Genomic DNA, 20,069 nt, shown 5'->3' with positions numbered 1-20,069 from the left:
ATTTTCACTTGGCTGCTGCTCTCCTGGCTTCTACAAAAAGCTGTGATCACCTGGACTCTGGAATTAAGAATACAAGCTTTTGATAGATATTCCCACTCTTGCCAAGTTGTAGCTAATTTATCCAGATCCTACCCTTTCCTTGAAGGAGACCTTGACTATTGTGCAAATGACATTTTTACCCATTCATATGAGATCTCAGGAGGGAAAGGAATTTTTTAAACTAAAGATTGCTAGAGAGGTCTAACAAGTAAAAAGACCATGAATAAAAATGGATGATGAGGGATTAATATCAGATTATATTAATAGCCCTGCAGAATTGCTCCATAGCTTTAAATTTCTGTGCTGTGGGTTTGTGTGTCTCCACAGAAGTACTCACACTTCTTGGACAATGGCAGCCTACTCTGTACTCACTTCTACTGTGGAAACAAGGCAGCTCTCCTGCAGCTTCAAGGCCAACAACAAAGATATCCCAAACAATGGCAAATCACAGCTCCATATGCACATGCACATTCTTTGAGCAGGTCTGAAAGCACTGGCAGCGGAGAACAGGGCTACTCAGACTTTTGTGACTGAAAAATTTTCTTCCCAGAACTAGAATTTTGTCACTGTTTTTCTTTAAGTCACTTGTTGCACAAAAGGGTTGCTTTTGAAGAACTATTTTGCAGTATATTTTAAAAAGACAGCTGTTATTTGGGTCTACAGTTTTTGTTAAACAAAATACCTTAAGAAATTTGAATGTCATTTGTCCATCTTTAGTACCAGGTGCATAACAATTAAAAAAATATCAAAGGGTATTCTTTATATTTTAGGGGTCTCCTCACCTTGTTTGTCCATCTCTCTTGTACCCCCAAAGGCTGGGCCTCTCCTGCCTTCCCTTCCTTACCAAACCAGTTCACCAGAGTGGCCCCAGGACCCCAACACCACCATCACTGGTGCACTCTGCATTTTGGAGAGGGGTGAGCATCCCCCCATGTCCGCCATCCAGGGAGAAGCTGCACCCTGGGCCACCCACTGGACCTGATGGGACATCCCAGGTCAGACCCTCAGCCATGTGCTCTATCCAGGGCTGCTCCTGTGCTCCTTCTCCTCCCTGTTTCTCAGCCAGAGCTTTGCAAAGGTCTGAGTTTCCTCCAGCTGGCAGCTGGGCATGCTGCTTTCCTTGATGAAATCTGTTTGGAAACAGTGAAGATCTGAGGGCTCCCTCAGCTGGAAAATCAGATTTGGCTTACCTGAATGTCAGGTCAGCTGAGCCTGAGTTAATAAACAGGGGATGAAGAGGGACAAACAGTGATGGAGTGGCTCCTGGGAGCCTGTCAGAGTGGTTTCCTGCAGGATCTGGCCTTTGGTGCTCCTCAGCTGCTGCCTTGAGCCCCCCTGCCCTGGCAGCAGCCAGCGCTCGCCTGGCCAGGGGCAGCTGGTGCTGCTCAGAGCCGGCTCCTCGCGTGTCCCAAACCCACGGGGACTTCATGGCCTTGGGACACCTCTGCTCTAGCAGAGCCACACGCTGCCTGGTGCAGATGGACTGACAGCACAATGCCACAAGCCTCCTCTTGGTGGGAAATGGAGCTAAATAATCCATCTTGGTACTTGTCCCTGTCAGTGAGTGGGCTGCGCCCCACTGCTGCTGGTATTCCAGACTCTGGGGACAGGAAAATGGACTGTTCCAGGCTCACCATGCCTGCATCCCTGACCATATAGCTAAGGCCCTCTAAAAATGTGCATAGAGGTGGAACAAAGTGGATTATGTGAGGATTATTTCTATACAGTAGCTCTAAACATGCTGAACTGCTTGAGGAGAGCATTTCTGCTCTGTATGGCCACCTTCCCTGTGAACCCCACACATCCCCTTTCCCTGGGCACGTCCTGCCCAGTCTGGAATCTGAGCACCCCCACACTGAGCTCAGAGCTCCTTTCCAGGGTGGAAGAAAAAGGTAGACTCCTCCCATGTGCCGTGGGCTGGTTCTAGGACTGCAGGCACAGGCAGGGCTGTGCCCACACTGTCAGGAAGCTGTGCAGGGAGATATCTTGCTTTGGAAGAGGGGACAAAGACAAAAAAAAAATGCAGAAAACTGCTGAAAGTGTGACTCCTGGTTACCATGGCTGTAATCTTCCTCACAACACCTCTATGCTGCAGCTGAAAGAAAAGTGGTTCAAGGCAGCCACAGGCTCTGCCATGGGGATTTCATGGTCCTCAGACAACATTTGGGGTGACAGCAGGTGTTGCAAGGGGCATCTCCAGGCACACACTGGTTATGACAGTGCCCCTTGCTACAGATGTTTTGGGGCCCTGGCATGCCTGGGTTTGGACCCTTTCTCCTTCCAAGGCATGGGTGCCCCTAGAGCAGGGGCCACCCCACTGCATCCTCCACCCCTCATTTTGAGCATCTCATCACAAAATGGACACAGTGGGAAGGCACTGCTGGAGGTCCTCTGGGGATTCAGATCACCAGCCCTTACCCTATTTGCTCATCTCCTTCTAGTCAAAAATGAGATTATCCCCTTCAGCTGCCAGAGGCTGAAAATAAAAATGAGTCAGATCTGATTTTGTATCACTGCAGTCAGACTTTCTGTGCTGTGCAGGGGAAACAAAGAAAGGTGAAATCCCTGTAGGGATGGATTTGCAAAATTCTGCGGGAAATTGGTATTACAGATAATTGTTTCCTGCTGAAGGGATATAACAGAACTTTGTAGAAAAGCTGCCCTTTCCAGCAATATCCACTGCAGCGTACCCAGGCACAAAAATCTGTCTCTAGCATGAATATGCTCCACTGCACATTTTCCTCCTGCACCTGAAATTGAGTACTGGTTAATTCCACTGGGATCTCCTTTAAAAGAGACATCATAGTGTAAATGATAAACCTGTTAAATTACAAATGAGGTGAAATGGTGGGTGCTTTGGCCTCTGGAGCATCAAGACTTTGATTCGTAATGGTAGCTGTTGAGACTTACCAGCTGAAAATGTGAAGAGAAAATTATTGACTATCAGAACAGAATCCCCACTCCTAGGCAGGTTCATGCTGCTGGAAGGCACTTTTTTCCTGTTTGACTGAGCATAAAAAAAGACAACTATGAGCAGTTTCTTCTTTGTATTTAATTCCCAGTATTTTGAGAGTATGTCCTTTTTTTCTCCCTGTTGAAGGTAGCACATTAAAATAAGTCAGCATTAATTAAAAAAATATGACAATTAAAGTAGTTCTAGCTTTCATCATTGTATACAGTGATGGATATACTTATATATTTTTAAATCTATTTTTTCTCTAAGCCAAGACACCATTGGTAGGCTACTCTGAGCTACAGTAGTGTTAATAGTGGATGAGAGAGTCATCAGACAAGCTCCTCTTTATTCTTCCACGGATCTTACCAAAGCAGAATGATGGCACTTGCTGAAGCAGATAATGCCATCCATTGAATGAAGCCCTCTTGCTCAGTCTCTCTGACAGCTCTAAATTTGAAGGAGCACAATCTTTGACTAGACAAAAGAAAACTTCTGCTTATAATTATCACAATAAGACCAAAACCAAGAGCAGTGTGACTGTTTTATTAATAGTGTGCTTTGCTGCTCCCAACCTCTGCAAAATCTGTGTATCTGGCTCTCCAAAAATATTACTACTTGGACCTGTTTCATATGGATCGTGAAGGATGAAGACATTCCTGAAAGCTCGCTTGCCAGCTCTGCTGTTCTGCCAGCAGCAGTAACTTGAGAAGGAATCATGGCTCCTTTGAAATATGGATCACAGCAGGGCCAGAGGATGGGGCCCAGACAGACACACATGGATGGACAGGTCTACAGGAGATTCATTTTCTGTCCCACAGTAGCTCTCATCTTCCCTGTTCAGCTGCTCTGCAGTTTTCCTGCTGAGGACACATGTAGGCAGAGAAGACACCAAATCTCATCCTTGAAATCTTTTCAGAAACATGCTTCCACATTGGGCTCTTCTCCTGATGGTGGGAAGAGGTGCCAACTGCAGAAGGCTGGAGCAGGAAGTGGCTCAGATCTCATGTTTTCCTTACACATCTCAGTAATAGCTTTTTGAAGAACTAGAGCACTTTTGCAGAACTGAAGGGTGCTGATGGCATCTGGTTTAACGTGATAAACTTTTCTTGTCATCCCAAATTTACTGGCTAGCAGATCAGCTCATCTGTTAGATGGGTATAGTGGCTCCCTGACATCACCAGGAGTGAATGTGTTGCATCGATTAAGCCTTTTACGGCCCAGCTTGGATTTAGGTGAAGAGCAGTAACTGAAGGGCTTAATGAGGAAAACAGCCTGTGCATGTAGAGCTCTACCTGAGATTTATATTTGAAAAGTGCAAGTTTCTGTCACACAGAGCCCTAACTGCTTTATCAGACAAGAGGAGAAACCTGGCAAAGCGCAATGGTCTCGTGGCAAGACGTGAATGTAGTCAGGATGTCAGGGCACCCAAACATAGTGCAGCAAGGCATGCTGCCATCCCAAATAACCAGCTCCCAGCACTGGGAACTGTGTGCCTCAGTTTGTCATCTACTCAGAGCTTTCTTGGAAGTAAGTAGCTTTTTCAAGAGCAAGGTGAATAAACTGTAGTAGAAGAGCAACTATGCTCTTTCTCCCTCCCTGTAAGTCACTGCAATTTGATAACCAGAGTTCTCCAACTATTCTGAGCTCTATTTTGAGAAAAGAGGCACATGGACATACATACTCTGCAATGTAATAGAGGAGTTGGTTATTGGAGGAATTTTGTACCTTGTTAGGAATGTCTTTAAGATATTCTTGAATAGATTTCTATTGATATTCTATTGATAGGTGGCAGTATGAGTGGATTTGAACCTGGCAATCCATGACCCACCCAGTTTCCACACAAGGAGCAGATGCCAGACCTGACTCCACCATTCCCCACCAGGCCACCAGTAGCAAGAACAGTGGAGGAGAAAAACCCCATTTTCTGTGAAAGGCATCTTTATCACCTCTACTGTGGCATTAGAGAGTGGGAGGAGGAGAGTGTTACATGGGGAAAATGTACTCAAGCCAAGCTAGTGACTGCCTCCTCCCTCATCAGCATAAAATCACCTTTGTGCTGTTCTCTTCATGACCCTCTGGCTGCAAAGAGCCCCACAGTGGTTATATCAGCTGGAAAAACCAACATTAGCCACAGTTTGAGCAAGAGCAGCTGTGGCTGCTCAATTCAGAGCTCTGGCACATCCACAGAGTGTCTGGGTATCCCAAACACAGCCACCTCATCTGCAGGGCTGGACAGCACAGACACAGCAGGCAGGCTCTGGTGGCCAAGCCCAGTCAAGATGACAGCACCTAGAGTCAACCTGCTGCAGAAGTCCAGGTTTTTAAAGAGGTTCAGGGAAGGGGCATACAAAGGGGGGAACCTAAGTCCTTAGGCAGCTGTGAATCACTGTCTTGGATTTAGGCACCTAAGTGCTTTTTTGGACTTCATCCCAAACACTTCATTGAGTGAGTGTTGCATTAACAACAGCCCAGTCAGAGGATAAGCAGCAGCAGAAATGCTCCAAGCTGCTATTTCAATGCATCCTAGAATGTGAACAAATGATGCTGCAGAAACAGCTGCCCTGGGTTATGGTGTTATTGCCCCAGGCTGCTTCCTTCACTTGCACAAGGAAACTCCCCTCAGCAGAATTTCCTTCACTGCAAAACCTTCAGCCCAGTGCAGTCCAGAAATCCATCCAGACTGGAACCACTGGCTCAGTGTGGAAATGGGCATGCAGGTCCCACTATCCATATATCTGTCTCTGTTAGAGGGTAAGGTGGATCCTGGCAGGTAGAGAACAGTATCTTAAAGCAGTATTGTTAGCTCTGTAGGGATTTGTTTGCCTCTATTTTCAAATATGTGGGGTAAGGACCCCACAAGTTTTGCAACTCACTTTTCAGCTTCCCTTCTGAAATATGTAAGTAACCTGGTTACTACATGATTAGTGGTGCTGCTCATGACCACTGAGTTCATGCTCAATAGAAGGACAACAGAGGCTGATGGGAATAAAAAAGAGAGGGCTGTGTGTGCCATTTTTCACTTTAGGCAAGCATACTCTGACTTTGGAGGGTAGATGTTCAGGTGAACACTGCCTGCAGGGCACAACAAAAGATGGAGCTGAAGTAAGAAGATTCAGTTCTATTTTAACTTTCCCCTTGGAGTGGATGCAGCTTGACTTCTCTGATGTAGGCTGCCTGGCTGGAAGTTGCACATGCAGGAGAAGGTTTAATCTCCTTTCAAACAGCCCTTCATTCAGAGGCTGGCTGGCTGCTTTTCTCCCAGAGCGCTCCAGAGCCTGAACAAAGGATCTCCTTCCAGGTTCAGATCTCTGTCAGGTGAAGGCAGAACTTATGAGGTCTCACATTAGACAAGGGAATGTGGGACCCCCAGAGCAGGGACTTGCCTGAGGGGGTGACTGGGTTTGGGCACAGTGACAATGCAATTAAAGAGTGTGTGTGGTGTAAATGTCCCACAGCACCCTGGTCTTTAAACAGCCTGTCTCCTCTGAGAGATGCCTGCATGATGCTTCTGTATCACAGTGCTGCAATATGCCCAAATGGCAGGGGTGAAGCTTGATCCAGGGAAGGAAAGGATGTGATAAATAAGGCTTCAGTGGTGTCTGTTTCGCATCTGAAGTAGAGAAAATATGGTGAGGTAGAGGTGTAATGTCCACAGATGAGTCTGGAAGTCCTTTAGTGAATTGGGGGCTGCATAAATTGTGCATCAGGTGACCTTAGAACAAACCCACCTTGTAAAATGCACATGGATGCCTTTTGATTAATCTGAATGAGGGGTTGCTAAAAATAATCTTCTATTATTTTTATTATTTTGGTACTTAGTTCCATTTTCTCTCTGGGGAAGGGAAGGAAGGAAGGAAGGAAGGAAGGAAATAGAACAATTCACAGCTTAATCAGGAAAGTCTTCTGGTAAGAGTCTGCATTTCTCTGCCTTCCAAGAAAGGTTTCCTTGTAATATCAGTATAAATTTCAACAACATAACTAACAGATTTCAATGACTTTCAAATCCAAATGAAGTCCAGTGCATGCTGACATTCTGGTGCTGCAATCCTTTGCACAGTTGCTGTAACTTAAAAGGTTGTCAAGCAAAACTGTGTTTCCTTAATGCTGCTCAGATAAGTTCTTGGTACTAGTACTTTTCCAAAAAAGTATCTCCTTTCCTATCTCTTCAAAAAGCAATTCCACTGGAGAGCAGATAAGAAATGGGGATGACATCAGTATCTGCAGAAATGTGTGTAAAAGAATAAGAGAGCAAATAATAGTAAAATTCCAGACTAAAATACACATGCACAGGGCAAGTTTATTACTGTGGGGCTGAAACATATCCCCACTCACTGTGCTAAACCTGTCTCCAAGCAGGTAGAAAGGAAGGGAAGCAGATTGGAGAGCTGACTCTGTACAGCAGGGATGCTCTGCACAGCTGTATTTTTCTTTTTCTGGTTTTCCGCATGAAGCAGAGGTGGGTCTGTACCACCCCCACAGATAACAGGACACTCCCTGTGTGATTTCATAGCATAGCCAGGCATTTGGAAAAGCTTTTCTATGAAGAATGGATTTGAGTCATAATCCTTTGACCCCATGGCCCATCCGAGATGTCCGTGACATGTTGCTGCTCCCCGATAATGATTCCTGCGCCACCTCTCTGCTCCTGTGAGCTGCTGCTGGGATGGGGGCACGTCCCTGGCCTCCCTCCAGAGCCTGGGATCTGTGCAATCTCCAGTGTCAAGATGTGTTTGGATACGGGAAGCCGTGACACTGCTCTGTATCGGATAGATAACAGGAGCAGCCCCTCACTCCAGGAGACAGACGCCTGGTGCTGGGCGCTCAGCGGCCACAGCCCGTCCCTCTGGGGCTCCCTGCCTGCTCTTTAACCCTGCATGACAGTCACGTCTTCAAGGGGCTGTGTCTTGGAAGATAAACATAGCTTTCCTGGTTCAAAAATTACAAGCCATTCTCCCATTTTTCTCTGTAACTGAGGAAGACTGTAATTTCAGCTTTTTGGGTGAGGCTCTCTGTGGGAATGCGCTGACATGAAGGGGTCTTGCAAACTCTTGTTGAACTTTTTGAGTGCTCCCATTACAAACAAGCCTTTCTTCACTCTCTGCCCTTGCTACTGTGCTCAGATTCTCTTATTTAAAAAACTCAAACTACCTACTGGAGATAGCTTTCTCCCCTTGATCTCATAAAAGCAGCTCATGTAGATCCACTGGAGGGAGGCAGTATTTCAGAAAGGGCAGTGCTGCCTTTTGAAACTTAAGATTTGAAAACTTATATTACCACAGCTAAAAGCTGGAATTGGTCAAATAGCTATTAATTCAGTCCTTATGGACTAATAGAAACTATGACACAAAGCATTGATAAAAAGAGAGTTTTTATTGTATATTAAAACACAGTTTCAAGGATGCTCTCCTCTCCCTGGGGGAATCTGCATTCCCCAGGGAAGGGCTCTCTGCAGAGGCTCCACCAAGACTGGTGCCCAAAGTATGGCAATGCAGGGGGAAGGAAGTGACTCACAGTATTTATTTCCAGCCTCCTGAGGGCAAGCAGGAGGACTTCCATGGCAATGGCAGGCCCACAGCCCATGGCCACTGATCCAGCTGCCCATCCTGCTGCATGCCATTGCCAGCTGCACACAGGTGCCTCAGCACCCCTGAGCCTCTCTGTTTGGCAGTGAGTGGGCTTGGGAGAAGGGAGTAACCTGCTCCAGGGCAGCTTTCCTTTATCTTCCCAATAATTACAGTCTGACCAAAGTTTTGAAGACTAAAACCTTTCCAGACTCTATTTTTTGATATTTGCCGCTGTAGCTATAGGTCCTTCTGTCATCAGTATATAATTTCTTTTGTTTCTAATAAACCCAAGGCTTCAGTTACCTCTTAACAGCAGTGATTTCACAGCCTAGATGTATCAGTGTAAATAAATAAGAACGATTTTATCTGTACTGTGTTTGCCATCTTCCAGCTTATTGTTTATACATATATGTTCAGGAAAGGGAGGAGACATTCCCAAAAGGCCTCTCTGGTTTCTACATTACTTCACATACCTTTATCACTCTGGCCCTTGTGCTTCTCTTCCCCTGGGTTCTCCACTGTTTCAGAGTCTACTCTCCCAAAGAAAGACCTGGTCAGCACCCATTATGCATTTGCAAGTTAAATTATCTGTACTAGTAACAATATGATTGCAGCTGTTTTGAAGATGAAGTTGACTCTTTTTTTCCCAAGTAAATTTGAAATTTATTTCATGAAAAAGGCAAAGAATTTTTAGCTAAAGCCTGTGGGTATTTTCAATCTTCACTGTAACTCCAACAAGTCAGTATCTGAGCTTGACACAGTAAACCTGGAGTCACAGCAGGATGGTGCTGAGCTGTAGCCAGATGTCTGATGGAAGGACAGGGTGGACACTGCTTGACTAGACTTACACTGGACATCAGGCATGACCTGGTGGCTGCTGAGCACTCACAACTAAATGTGAGGTGGGCATTTCCACAGACATCATAAACATGTTGTGGTAACTCATGAGTTCTGACCAAAGGCTCCTCTTCTTTCAGCTTATTTGAAGTCTGTTTTCCTCATGCTCTAGTCTGCACAAGGATGTTAATGAGATCCACAGCTCCTACTAATTTATTGTTATTACAGAAATCAAGCTAAAACCTGTACCTGGAAAAAGACCTTTTCCCAGCTGCACATGTCTCGCTTCCCAGTGTCTGTGAGCCTTCTCTCCCCATCAAGTGAAGCTCACATCTCTTGCAGGAATGCCAATGTGGCAGTCACAGCTGAGCCTCCATGTGTAGCTTCATGGAGATGGATGGAGCTGCCATAACATCTGCATTGTACCACTCTGTACCCTGGTACATAATGCATATACTATCAAATCTACAGTACATTATTAAGGAAATGCAGGAATTAGTCTTCTCTGAAGTAGAAAGCATTCAAATTTTAAGCTAAGAAAAGTAGGATAGATCCAACACCAACATGCCTTGCTACTGCATAACTTTTCTCCTTTTATCTTCCCCTACCTCTGGGGGATGACTCTTCCTCCCCTCATCACCTTGCTGAGAGGCCAGCTGGAGCTTCTAATCCTTCTCAAGAGCTTTTCAGCTGAATGACTGTACAAATATTTCAGTCAAGAAACACCCCTGAAAAACAAGGCTTAGCTGTTCTGTTCCCCAGCTGGGTGACAGGGGTAATTACTGTGATAACTTCCCATTTCTCTTGGGTGTTATGATGAGAAACTCATTAGTTATTTTCTGAGTACCCTGAGCCAAGTCCTTGAATGAAAGAGCTGTAAGGATTGTTTTAACAATATTTAGCACTTCAAAAGTTTTGGAGGCACTACCTAATTTTCCCAAATGTAAACCAGCTAAATTCTGCAGGGTAATTTGTGTGCCACACCCCTCAGCCTTTTCGTCAGTCTTCACAATGTTCAGGAACTCACACGATATGGGTGCACGCTTCCTCTGTGTTAACTACTCTTTTATTTTTAGCTTTTTCCCCCCATTTTTTCCTCCCTCCAGCACACTTTCATGTGTCATACTTTAGGACTTCAAGGTATATTTGACAGACCTGATAACTTAGTCCTTACACTTAAAGGAAAATACTCTCCATGAGTGCACTATTTCTGCTCCTCTACAGCCAGTGGCCCAACACCTTGCACAGACAGCAATTGTTGTAAATTAAATCATCTTTGCAGAATGGTCACCACCTGACATCATGAACTATTTCCCTCTATTCAATACACACCCACTCCTCCTGCTCTTTTGGGATGCCTAGGAAGCAATAAAGCAGTTCAAGAAAAGGATCCCTGAATACCAAGTCAAAATACAGCTAAAGAAGCACCAGAGAACTGGCAAATGGAAACCTCCCTTTTCCACAGCAATGCTTAGTGTTTCCCTTGATGTAGCAATAAAATATCTGAAGTTTCTCTGTTCCAAACTAAAAAGAGGCGCCAATTGTATAAACAAGTGATTACTGTCAGGATGGGCAATGTGAATTTTTTCTTGCAAAAAGGTAATAGCTATTTTGGTTTTGACTAGCAGCTGCTCTAAGTTTAATATCTTATGGTTGTAACATGCCATATAGGATGGACAAGAGGAAAAAATAACCAGGGGTTTAATAGCACATCTGTGGCTAGTTAGTTATGGTAAACTTCAGGTATGTGGTGATTTCAGCATATGTTCCCAAATATTTTCCCAGCAACTGGATCTAACACAAAACCTGTTACAGTCTTTTGGGGAGTAATTAATGCACCTAATCACTTCCAACCCCACCAAATTATGAAAAAGTATGCTTGATTTCACTGTAAAAAGCACTGATGAATGATCACCTCCAGAAATGAGGCTCCAAGCCCACGACAAGTTCTGTAGGAATGGCAGGAAAGTTCCGATCCTGAGCAGTGACACTGCTGATGGGACATAAAATATAAACACAGGGCTCCCAGTCAAGGAGTTTTTGAGGCCAAGGAGAATTATAAAGGCATAAAACAGCAATAACTTGCATCGAGCAGAGCACAACTTCCCATTCACTTGGCACAGTGATGACACGCTGCAGTGCTGTTGCTGAAGAGTTGGCTGGTGTGCAGCATGTCTCTGTGTTTTTTCTTTTCCCTTCCCTCTAAATTAATTCATCTGTGTTTCCCCCATCTGGCCTGTCTTGCTCATGTTTGTGTGTTTCTGTTTTCCACGATTTCTGTCCATAATGGCCACTTGCAGGCCAGACTTGCAGGCGCTGCTCTTCATCTCCTGAGGAGCCAGGTCCTGGTGTTCCCTGCTTGCCCAGGCATGCAGACCTGCTCTGCCATGTCCCACAGGATCCTGATCTGAGCCTGCCTGCTGTGACACAGGGATGCTCTACTGCCTGCTGGGTTCATGCAGCCCCACTGTGCTCCTGTCCAGATAGCCAGCTTTGCACACACAGCCATCAGCAGCTTTTGATCCGTGGCTTCTTTGCCCTTCTTCATGCAGGGGGACAATAATGGTTCTTTCCTCTGTTGCCCCATTGAGTCACCCTGCCCCATCACACTGAGTTTTACCCACCTCAGGAGTCCAACATGGCAGGACAGTGAGTGGCTTTACTGCTCTTTTCTCTTCTGCAAACTCCATTTGTATGCTTCTCTCTCAGCCACATTTAGTTCTTTTAGCCTTTTAAGGATGAAGCTCTAAACTCGAGAATGTCTGACTATGGTCTGCTTCTCTGGAAGGAGCCAGGAGAGGGAGATCTCCTCAGGCAGCTGCAGGACTGTGGCCTTTGCAGGGGAGTGATGCTCCATCAGTTGTGCACATTGACCATCAAAAGGCAGAATTCTCTCCTGCCTCCTCTGCTTTCCTTCATCAGTGCAGTCACAGTCTGCACTGCAGTAGCAACCTGAGACCACGACCCCACTGATCTGAGCACCGGGCAAAGGCACAGCAAGAAGCAACATCTGCCCAAAGAACTTGCTCTCTAACAGGCAGAGGGCAAGGGGGTGCAGGAGCAAAGGGAGTCCCTGGCAGCTGCACTGATGCTGAGAAGCTCAGCCCACAGACCTCCCAAATCACAGAGTAACGTGTTACACCGACCCTCTGGACAATCCCCCTTGGACATTAATTGCGGCTGCCAGCCATCATTTGTTGTTAATTGTGAATCCAGCCCAAGGCATCCCTCCCATTGTCCCCAGAATCATGTTTGCTTTCTGGTGTCTGACTCTGGAGCTATGTTCAGGTCATGTTTTTAGTTTTTTCTCTGTAACAGAAGACCTAGAAGCATGGGCACTGATTTCTTTTTTTAGGATCTTTTCCTCTGTTTTTTCTGACTTCAAGGTCCTTTGACTTCACTTGGGGGAAATCTTCAGGGACTGCAGGACTCCAGACAAACCTGCAAGAGTGCCTTTTTCCAAGGACTGTACCTCCCTTTGCAGCCCACAAAGTGTTCTCAGAAGAGATGTAGCAAAAATTAGCCCCAGATGCCTAGAGGCAGATCTGAGATGTGCTGCCCTCTGTGCTTTTATCATGATGTCTACAGGCTGTGACATCATGAAGACAATAAGATGTCCCTTCACTCTGACAATGTTCAGTAAGTGGTCCCATTTCAAATGGTCCAATGGAATGGTCCAGCCTGTTCCCCCCCTCCGCCACCTCTACCCATCCCTTAAATCCAGGGCCAAAGCAGCTTTCCCAACAGAGAGCTGTGAGCTCCAGGAACAAGGACCTGCTCCATGTGGCACACCATGACTACCCAACCAGAGCAAAAGCTTTTGTCTTGGGAAGCAGGGATTTAAACAGGATTGTCTTCTACAGCCAAGGAGAACAAACAGCTCAGAGTTGCAGCCATGCAGACGAGAAAATCATTCTGGAAATTTTTTCTAACAACACAGAGGAGACAAGTATTTTATAAACCCAGAACTCCCAATTTGCCTGTCAGAGTCAAGATATTTAAATAATAAACTGGAGGTTGTGGCAGCACAGCTTCCTTGATGGAAACCCTTGCTGTTGTCACATCCACATGAAGCTGCTTTGTGACAAAACTTAAACCTTCTACTGACTGACTACTGTGTCAGCTACAAGACTTCACCACAGGAAAATACAGGGGTTTCCCAACCAGCAAAGCCACAAAGAACTTCACAGGTTCCCTGCAGGGACAGGGTGCAGGGGGTCTTGCTCAAGGTCCCCCTGCTGCCGGTGGCATTGTCTTTGGTGGCTGCACCATGTGTCAGCAGCTGCAGGCTCACACCGCCACTGCTGGAAGACAAAAGGAGATGTCCATAGAAAAGCAGGTCAATGACAATTACTCCCAGAGCCCTGGGAAACCAGGGCACCAGGAAACCTGTCTTCAGTTCTGGGCTCTCCTGCAGACTTGTGTCGTGACCTTGGACTCATCATGTAACTTTACTGCCCTTGTTTTCTCACTATTAACTAGAGCACATATTGAATAGGACTCAATTTATGAACATGTGTAAAAACGCTTTGATAGCCTGGGGTAAAAGTCAATTAAGACAGGGCAAGCAGTTGATGGGCCCAGCTAATTACTAAAGTAAATGATTCACAAACATACTTTTTTTTTTGAGAGTGTCATTAAACCAAAAGAGATTTGCAAATTATTCACCTGTTTCTAGAGGCTGAATAGATCATGGGGAGGGGAAAGGTGGGGAAGCAGTGCTTCAAAAACGTTTGAAAACCATGTTGAGGACAGGCCCTTTGGGTGCATGGCCAGGTGCCAGCAGGAACAGCAAGTTTTGAAAAGATCTGCTCGTGTCCCTCTCCATCCTTGATAGACCCGTCTTGCCTTCCGCAGATTTTCCCTGTGCTAAGAAAGTTGATGAAAGCTGAGCCATGAGTTGTGCTCATCTGTGGAGAGGAAGGGAGGGAGGGCAGGACCTGCCCGTTCAACTTTCCAGAGCAATCACGCCGCCTCCCGCAGCGCCCGGGGCGCCGGGCCCGCGGAGCCGCCCGGGGCGGGCCGGGCCGGGCCGCGGGGGAACGGGCGGAGATCCGGCACCGTCCCTCCCTCTGTCCGTCCCTCCGTCCCTCGGTTCCTCCCTCCCGCTCCGCCCCGCCCCGGCCGCCGCGGGCTCGGCGCCTCCCGCAGCCGCTGAGCGCGGCGGCCCCGCGGGTCCTGCGCGGCGCCCGGAGCGGTGAGTGCCGGGCCGGGAGCGGGCGGCGGGGAGGCCGGAAGGGAGGGGAGGGGAAGGGAAGGACGGCGGCGCTCGGGGGTGTCCCGGAGCGGACGGCGGTGCGCGGCAGTGGGGGGCACATCCCTCGGGTTCCCATCCTTTGCACCTGCTCGTTCTTCTCTCCCCGCCGTGGCCGCTGTCTCTGGCGGGGCTCTCTGCCTGCATCTCCCCGGAGCTCGCCCCGAGCCGGGGTCCCAGGGAAGTTGGTCGGTGCCGCTCGCTGGAGCCGCTCCCTTCATTCACTGTCGGTCGCTGTGGTCCCCTGCGCCCGGGACCGGGGCTCGGGCTGCGGCTCGGTGCCGGCTCTCACCGACCCGAGAGGATGTGGCACCAGGGTCTGAAACACCGAGTGCCGTCCCTGTTGGTGTTTGTCTGTACTCCGGTATTTACACAGGAGTTAAATGGCTCTTTGGCTTATTTTACTTTCTGGTGGTTTTTAAAGCCATGTCCTATTGCAAAGGAGACAAAACCTCAGCTGTTCTGTCAGAAGGAGATCTGTGCTGTTATGTCATTTCATAATTGCCTCAGAATTGCAAATCATGGCCTTAGTCTGCCTACTGGATCTGTGCCAAAAGACTCTTGCATCTATTAAGGATGGGTGGTTGTTTGGGTTCTTTTTCCCTTTTTTCCCCTTTTTTTTTTTTTTTTTTTTTTTTTTTTTGGTCAAGAGTTGAGAATAATGGCTTTTTATTGGCATGGACTCTACACGTTAAATTACTCCAGCCCCTGTCTTTAAGTGAACACACGATATAACTGTACTAAGTAGTCAGTCTGATTCACAGAGTCAAGACATTAAATCTTGGCTAGTGACAATGAGAATTGTGTCCTGCTGAAAAGTATTCAGCTGCACTTCTTTGCGTGAGCTGAAGCAGTTTCTCATTGTTACTTCAGAAGTTCCGATTCTGCCCAGAATGGCTGTTGCTTTTTGTGTGTAACAGACACATGGAAAATAGCAACCTTCCGGCTTCAAACTAAACAATATCAGATTAATGACAGAGAAGGGCTCTACACATCAGAGATGCAGTCACTTACAGAGCCCTAATTTGTGCCAGCACTTGGCTTGTAATCACAGAGGCTAGATCTGCTCTGCCCTACTATGCTGTGCAGTTCTACAACTCATGATGGTACCACTTGGAGGAAAAAGTGTGGTCCTGCCAGCTATTCCCTTTTCCAAGGACGCTTTGGGCAGGAGGAGTAGGAGGAAGTTGAGGCAGACTGCTGCCATGGGATAGAGAAGCTGGGCATGGCTGTGCCCCTCAAGGCAGGATCATCTCTAAGCTGTGCCATCAGGGCACATTACAATACCAACTAAAACACCAATGTAGTCTGTCATTTCAAAGGCTGGGCCCTTCTGCATCCTCCCTTCCTATGGTGATGTTAAGTATTTCTCCACACTGCAACATGCATTTGCCAGCTCTTGGAAAAGACGGATCTTTCAGGGTCTGCCAGGCTGTGTGTATCAACTGGCATATTACAGTACTATATTGTTCTTTAGATGCATAACTTCACTGGCCTCTTATGACCTAAAAAGCACACAGAAAATAAACAAGGGCATATTGTTCAGTGGGAAGGATGCAGAAAGTTCTTCCACGTTAGCTGTTAGTTAGGGAAATACGACTTCTAAGTGTTTCTCCTGATTGTCAGAAAAATGACATGGCACATGTGAGCTTGTTTTTTGCCAAGCAAGCTCTACTTGGAAGGTGAGGCATTTCTGAACTTCTTGGTCACCTTGGAACTAGTTATGAGTGTATAGCAAAGTCCTGCCCAAATCTTCTCCTCTAATTAATTTGGCCAGAGGCCATCCTAATTAACCTCGAGGGAGTTCAGGGGTGGGAGAGCTCGGTATGAAACAATTGTTCTCTTGTAATTTGCCGTTCACAATGTGTTGACCAAGCTACGAGCTACATCTCTAAAATCCTCTGGGTCCCTTGCTGAAGCCATTACACCGGTTTATTTGTTTTTTAACAGATGTTGTTTTCTAATCCTTGAGTGGAAGGGTTATCTTGCTTTCTGCAATCTTGTTATTGTGCTTTGTTGCAAGGGCAAGTGGGCTTGGGCTTGCTGGGGAAACTTACTCACCAGTTCCAGCTGTGAAGGAAGGGGTTGGTCAGCCTTTCAGCAGTCCTGATGCAATTGTTAAGGTCTCTGTGTGAACTGATGGCATCTTTTCACATCTACCTAGAAATAACCCTCAGTTCCTCTGGTACTGGCAGTGCCTGCAGGGAACGAAAAGCTGCAGGAGCCTCTTTGCCCAGGAGTATTATAGTTAGGATATTAATGGAATTCGTCAGCCATAACTTGGACTGTCTCAAATGGTGAGGCAAGGGAAAAAATCTGAGATAGTTGAAAAAAGAAAAAAAAAAGGTTAAAGACTGCGTTCTGCTTTTTGAAAATGCTCATAGCACCCTGCAAGTCACTAAGAGTATGTTGAAGGGGGGAAAATGAACAGCTGCTTCTGAAATTTCAGGATGGTCCATCTTCCCCCTTGTGATGATGACTGCTCACCTTGTTGGTCCAGGGGGCTTATCTGTGCTCAGGAAGTGGGTCACCCTTTACCAGCCTGGGCTTACCTTACTGGTGGGCAGCCCTGCCCAGTGCACACAGCTCTTCAGCAGCACAACACTGATCGTGTGTAGCCTTCTCAAGCATCTGTCTAGTTTTTTCTGTGCTAGTGCATGAAAATGCTACTTTGGCATTTGTTTTCTGGTAGAGCGAGGGGTCAGGGGGAAATCCTGCTGAGACTACCAGTCAGGACACACAGATCCAAGAAAGAAAGATCAAAGGCGTCTGTAATACAGGAAGAAGCAGAGGGTCAGTCCGGAAGAGAGGGCATTTGATTATAGTACAGGGGTAATATAAAGGGGATAACACACAGGAGAGGATGGTAGTGTCCAAAAATGAGTAAACAAACAGATGTGGAAGACTCTGCTGAGAATTTATTTACTCCAGAAGACACAATCCTTATCTCTTTGAAAGAAGAGAAGACCACACCAACCTCAGAACACTTCCGCTCCCAGCCACATTTGTGACCAGGAGAAAGTGTTTGTTTATGGATCCCTCCTCCATGAGTCCTGGCCTGATGGGCCAGCCTGTCCTGCTGTGATTAGTAGGATGTTAATGTATGTAATCCTTTTGATCACAGAGCCCAGGCTCTATAAGTCATGTCACTGTCACCTCAAAGAAGTTCAGCCATGTGATAGATCCCTTATTAAAAATTTTTGCTTTGACAGATTTAATACAGTTATTATTGAGATCCTTTTTTTCTTTTGTCTTGTGCAGATGGAGAGCTTTTCTATTAAAAAATACAAAAAATAATGTTTATTCATGAAGTTCTAATGTGGGAGTAGCTTATTAGGTCTTTGCCCATAGGTATTTTAGGTAGGATGATCAGCCCCGTAATATCTTGATTTTAAGATGTGAGCAACAAATGTGATTCCCTGTGCTTTGTTCTACCAGTGTGAACTGCTCCATACAAAACTGTAAACAGCATGGAAACATTCATCTGAGTCCTAAAAGGCATCCTCTTCTGCAGTTCCTTTTTGGGAGGCAAGGAGTTGACTAATTACTCTTTGTGGAATAAATGTACTATTTTGCTCTCCTGTTGTGACAGACAAAAGCTGTCATTTGAGGAAATACACCATATGCTGCCAATTGGTGTAAGGACTGGTTATATCTGGAGCACAGAGTATCAGTGAGTGCTCTTTAACAATTGCTCCTTCTCTGAAAAAAATCTGGGCCAATTTCAGTGGACTGATGTGCTGGTCTGTCATCAGTGAAAGCCAGCTGTTGACATTTTGAAAACCAGCTAATACAAACAGTGGTATCTGTGCATGCTTGGATATCCTCTCTCCCTGTTAGGCATTTACATCTATTTGGATGCTTAAGAGGCTCAGCCTATCAGTGCTCAGTCAGGCCTGGATTGGTCCATGGCAAATTTAAAAATCAAACTTATTTCGGATACCAACTCCCATCCGTTCATAGTCGGACACGTTTTTCAGCATTGTGTGACACCAATACTCAAACACCCACATTACTTAAAAAAATAATCTCTCTCTCTACCATTTTTCCTTGGTGAATGTGAGAAAGCAGAGTCTGAAAGCTCCTAACAAACAGCAGCCCCTGAAGAGCAGCTGTCACTCGTGGAGGTCTGCCCCAGGAGATGCTGTGCGCTCTCTCTCATCCCATGGTGGGTTTGCAGATGCATCTGCACCGGTGAGATACAAGACAGGAATAGCTACCTTCTGAGAGTTAAATAAACTCTTTAAGACTTGTTCCTCTCATCCTTCCCACTTCCTAATTTTATTGGAGACACATTGTATCATTAATTTGTTCTCTGGCACAGTTCCCCCAGAATTTCAGTGAGGTCTTTTTGCTCAAAGAATGCAAAGAGGATGCGAGCTGTAATTTTCACTGTCTGTGAATCTCTGTGTTAGAGAAAAAATGTGAACTCTCCTGCCCGCAGGTAATGAGAGTTGAACACAAAAATTCACATATTTCTTTTTAATTTCTTTGCGGTGGATGGGAGGGACTGGCCTGGGAAGACATGCAGAACTAGCATAAAGTTGGCTTATCTTCCAGCAAAGACTTTGGCACGTCTTCCTCCCATGTAGTCTGTAGAGATGATTATGCATGTAGCGCTAGCAGCTTTGAAGCCTTCACTACAGCATTGGCTGCAATGGGAATTTTCTTGAAGCTTTGCCTGGTGTGTATCCATGATGTGATCAGTGTCCTTTGGTCAGGAACCCATTCTGGTGCCTCCTCTCATCTGCTGCCTCTTTTCTGCTCAGGAGCTTTCAACCCGTGGTGTGTGTTTTGTGTCCCAGCCTCCCTGTCCCTCCCATCCCTGGAGGAGAAGCAGAGTTTATTTTTCTACCCCTGTGCCAGACCTGCACCCCCTTATCAACGCCTTCGCTCTTCCCTGCAGTGCAGAGATGTCAGGAAAGGAGGGTGCAGGGAGAGTTGTAGCAGGGGGCTGGGGATAGAGGGGAAAGTCACATTGTATTTGAGGTGACATGGCTATTTGTAGCACTGAGAGATTTGTGGGAAAGAGTTTTGATTTTCTTGGAAATGTGTGGGGCATGCCAACAAGACATTTTCTGGGGGAAAGTTAGGGGAAGAATATTAAAAAGTTTAGTTTCCATCCCAAGTCCCTTGTTTCTCAGGCAGGATTGCTTCATGTGCACCGCTTCTGATAGATGTTCATTCAGTCTGTTCTTGAAAACCTGTATTGATTCACAGCCTGCCAGCATAAACAGTCAATAACTATCATTATGGCTAGACAGTTCCTTTTAATACCTAATCTAGATCACCCTTGCTGCTTCCTAAGCCAGTCCCTTTGGTTGTCCACTTCTGCAGGGAGTACGACAAGATTATTACAGCCTTTTAGCAGCCTGACATATTTAAAACTTGTTATCATCTCTCATTCTCTCACCCTCAT

The 20,069-nt window shown here is 46.2% G+C and overlaps 1 protein-coding gene across 5 annotated transcripts in view; it reads left to right on the top strand.

The window, feature by feature from the left end:
- JCAD (junctional cadherin 5 associated) overlaps positions 1–20,069 on the top strand; it is a 59,530-nt gene that overhangs the window by 16,276 nt on the left and 23,185 nt on the right. For 2 of the 5 annotated variants that reach the window (XM_030943121.1, XM_030943117.1), the window contains exon 1: positions 14,517–14,593. The exons of 2 other annotated variants lie outside the window; for them this stretch is intronic. The gene's annotated coding sequence lies outside the window, so the exon portion shown is untranslated. Of the gene's footprint in view, positions 1–14,516; positions 14,594–20,069 lie in introns of those variants that run through there. One more of the 5 variants, XM_030943122.1, reaches the window with a different exon arrangement.

Source organism: Camarhynchus parvulus, chromosome 2 (genome assembly GCF_901933205.1).
Source record: "Camarhynchus parvulus chromosome 2, STF_HiC, whole genome shotgun sequence".
NCBI classification, from domain to species: Eukaryota; Metazoa; Chordata; class Aves; order Passeriformes; family Thraupidae; genus Camarhynchus; species Camarhynchus parvulus.
The sequence above is the reverse complement of the archived record's forward strand: the minus strand, read 5'-3'. Positions and strand labels throughout refer to the sequence as shown.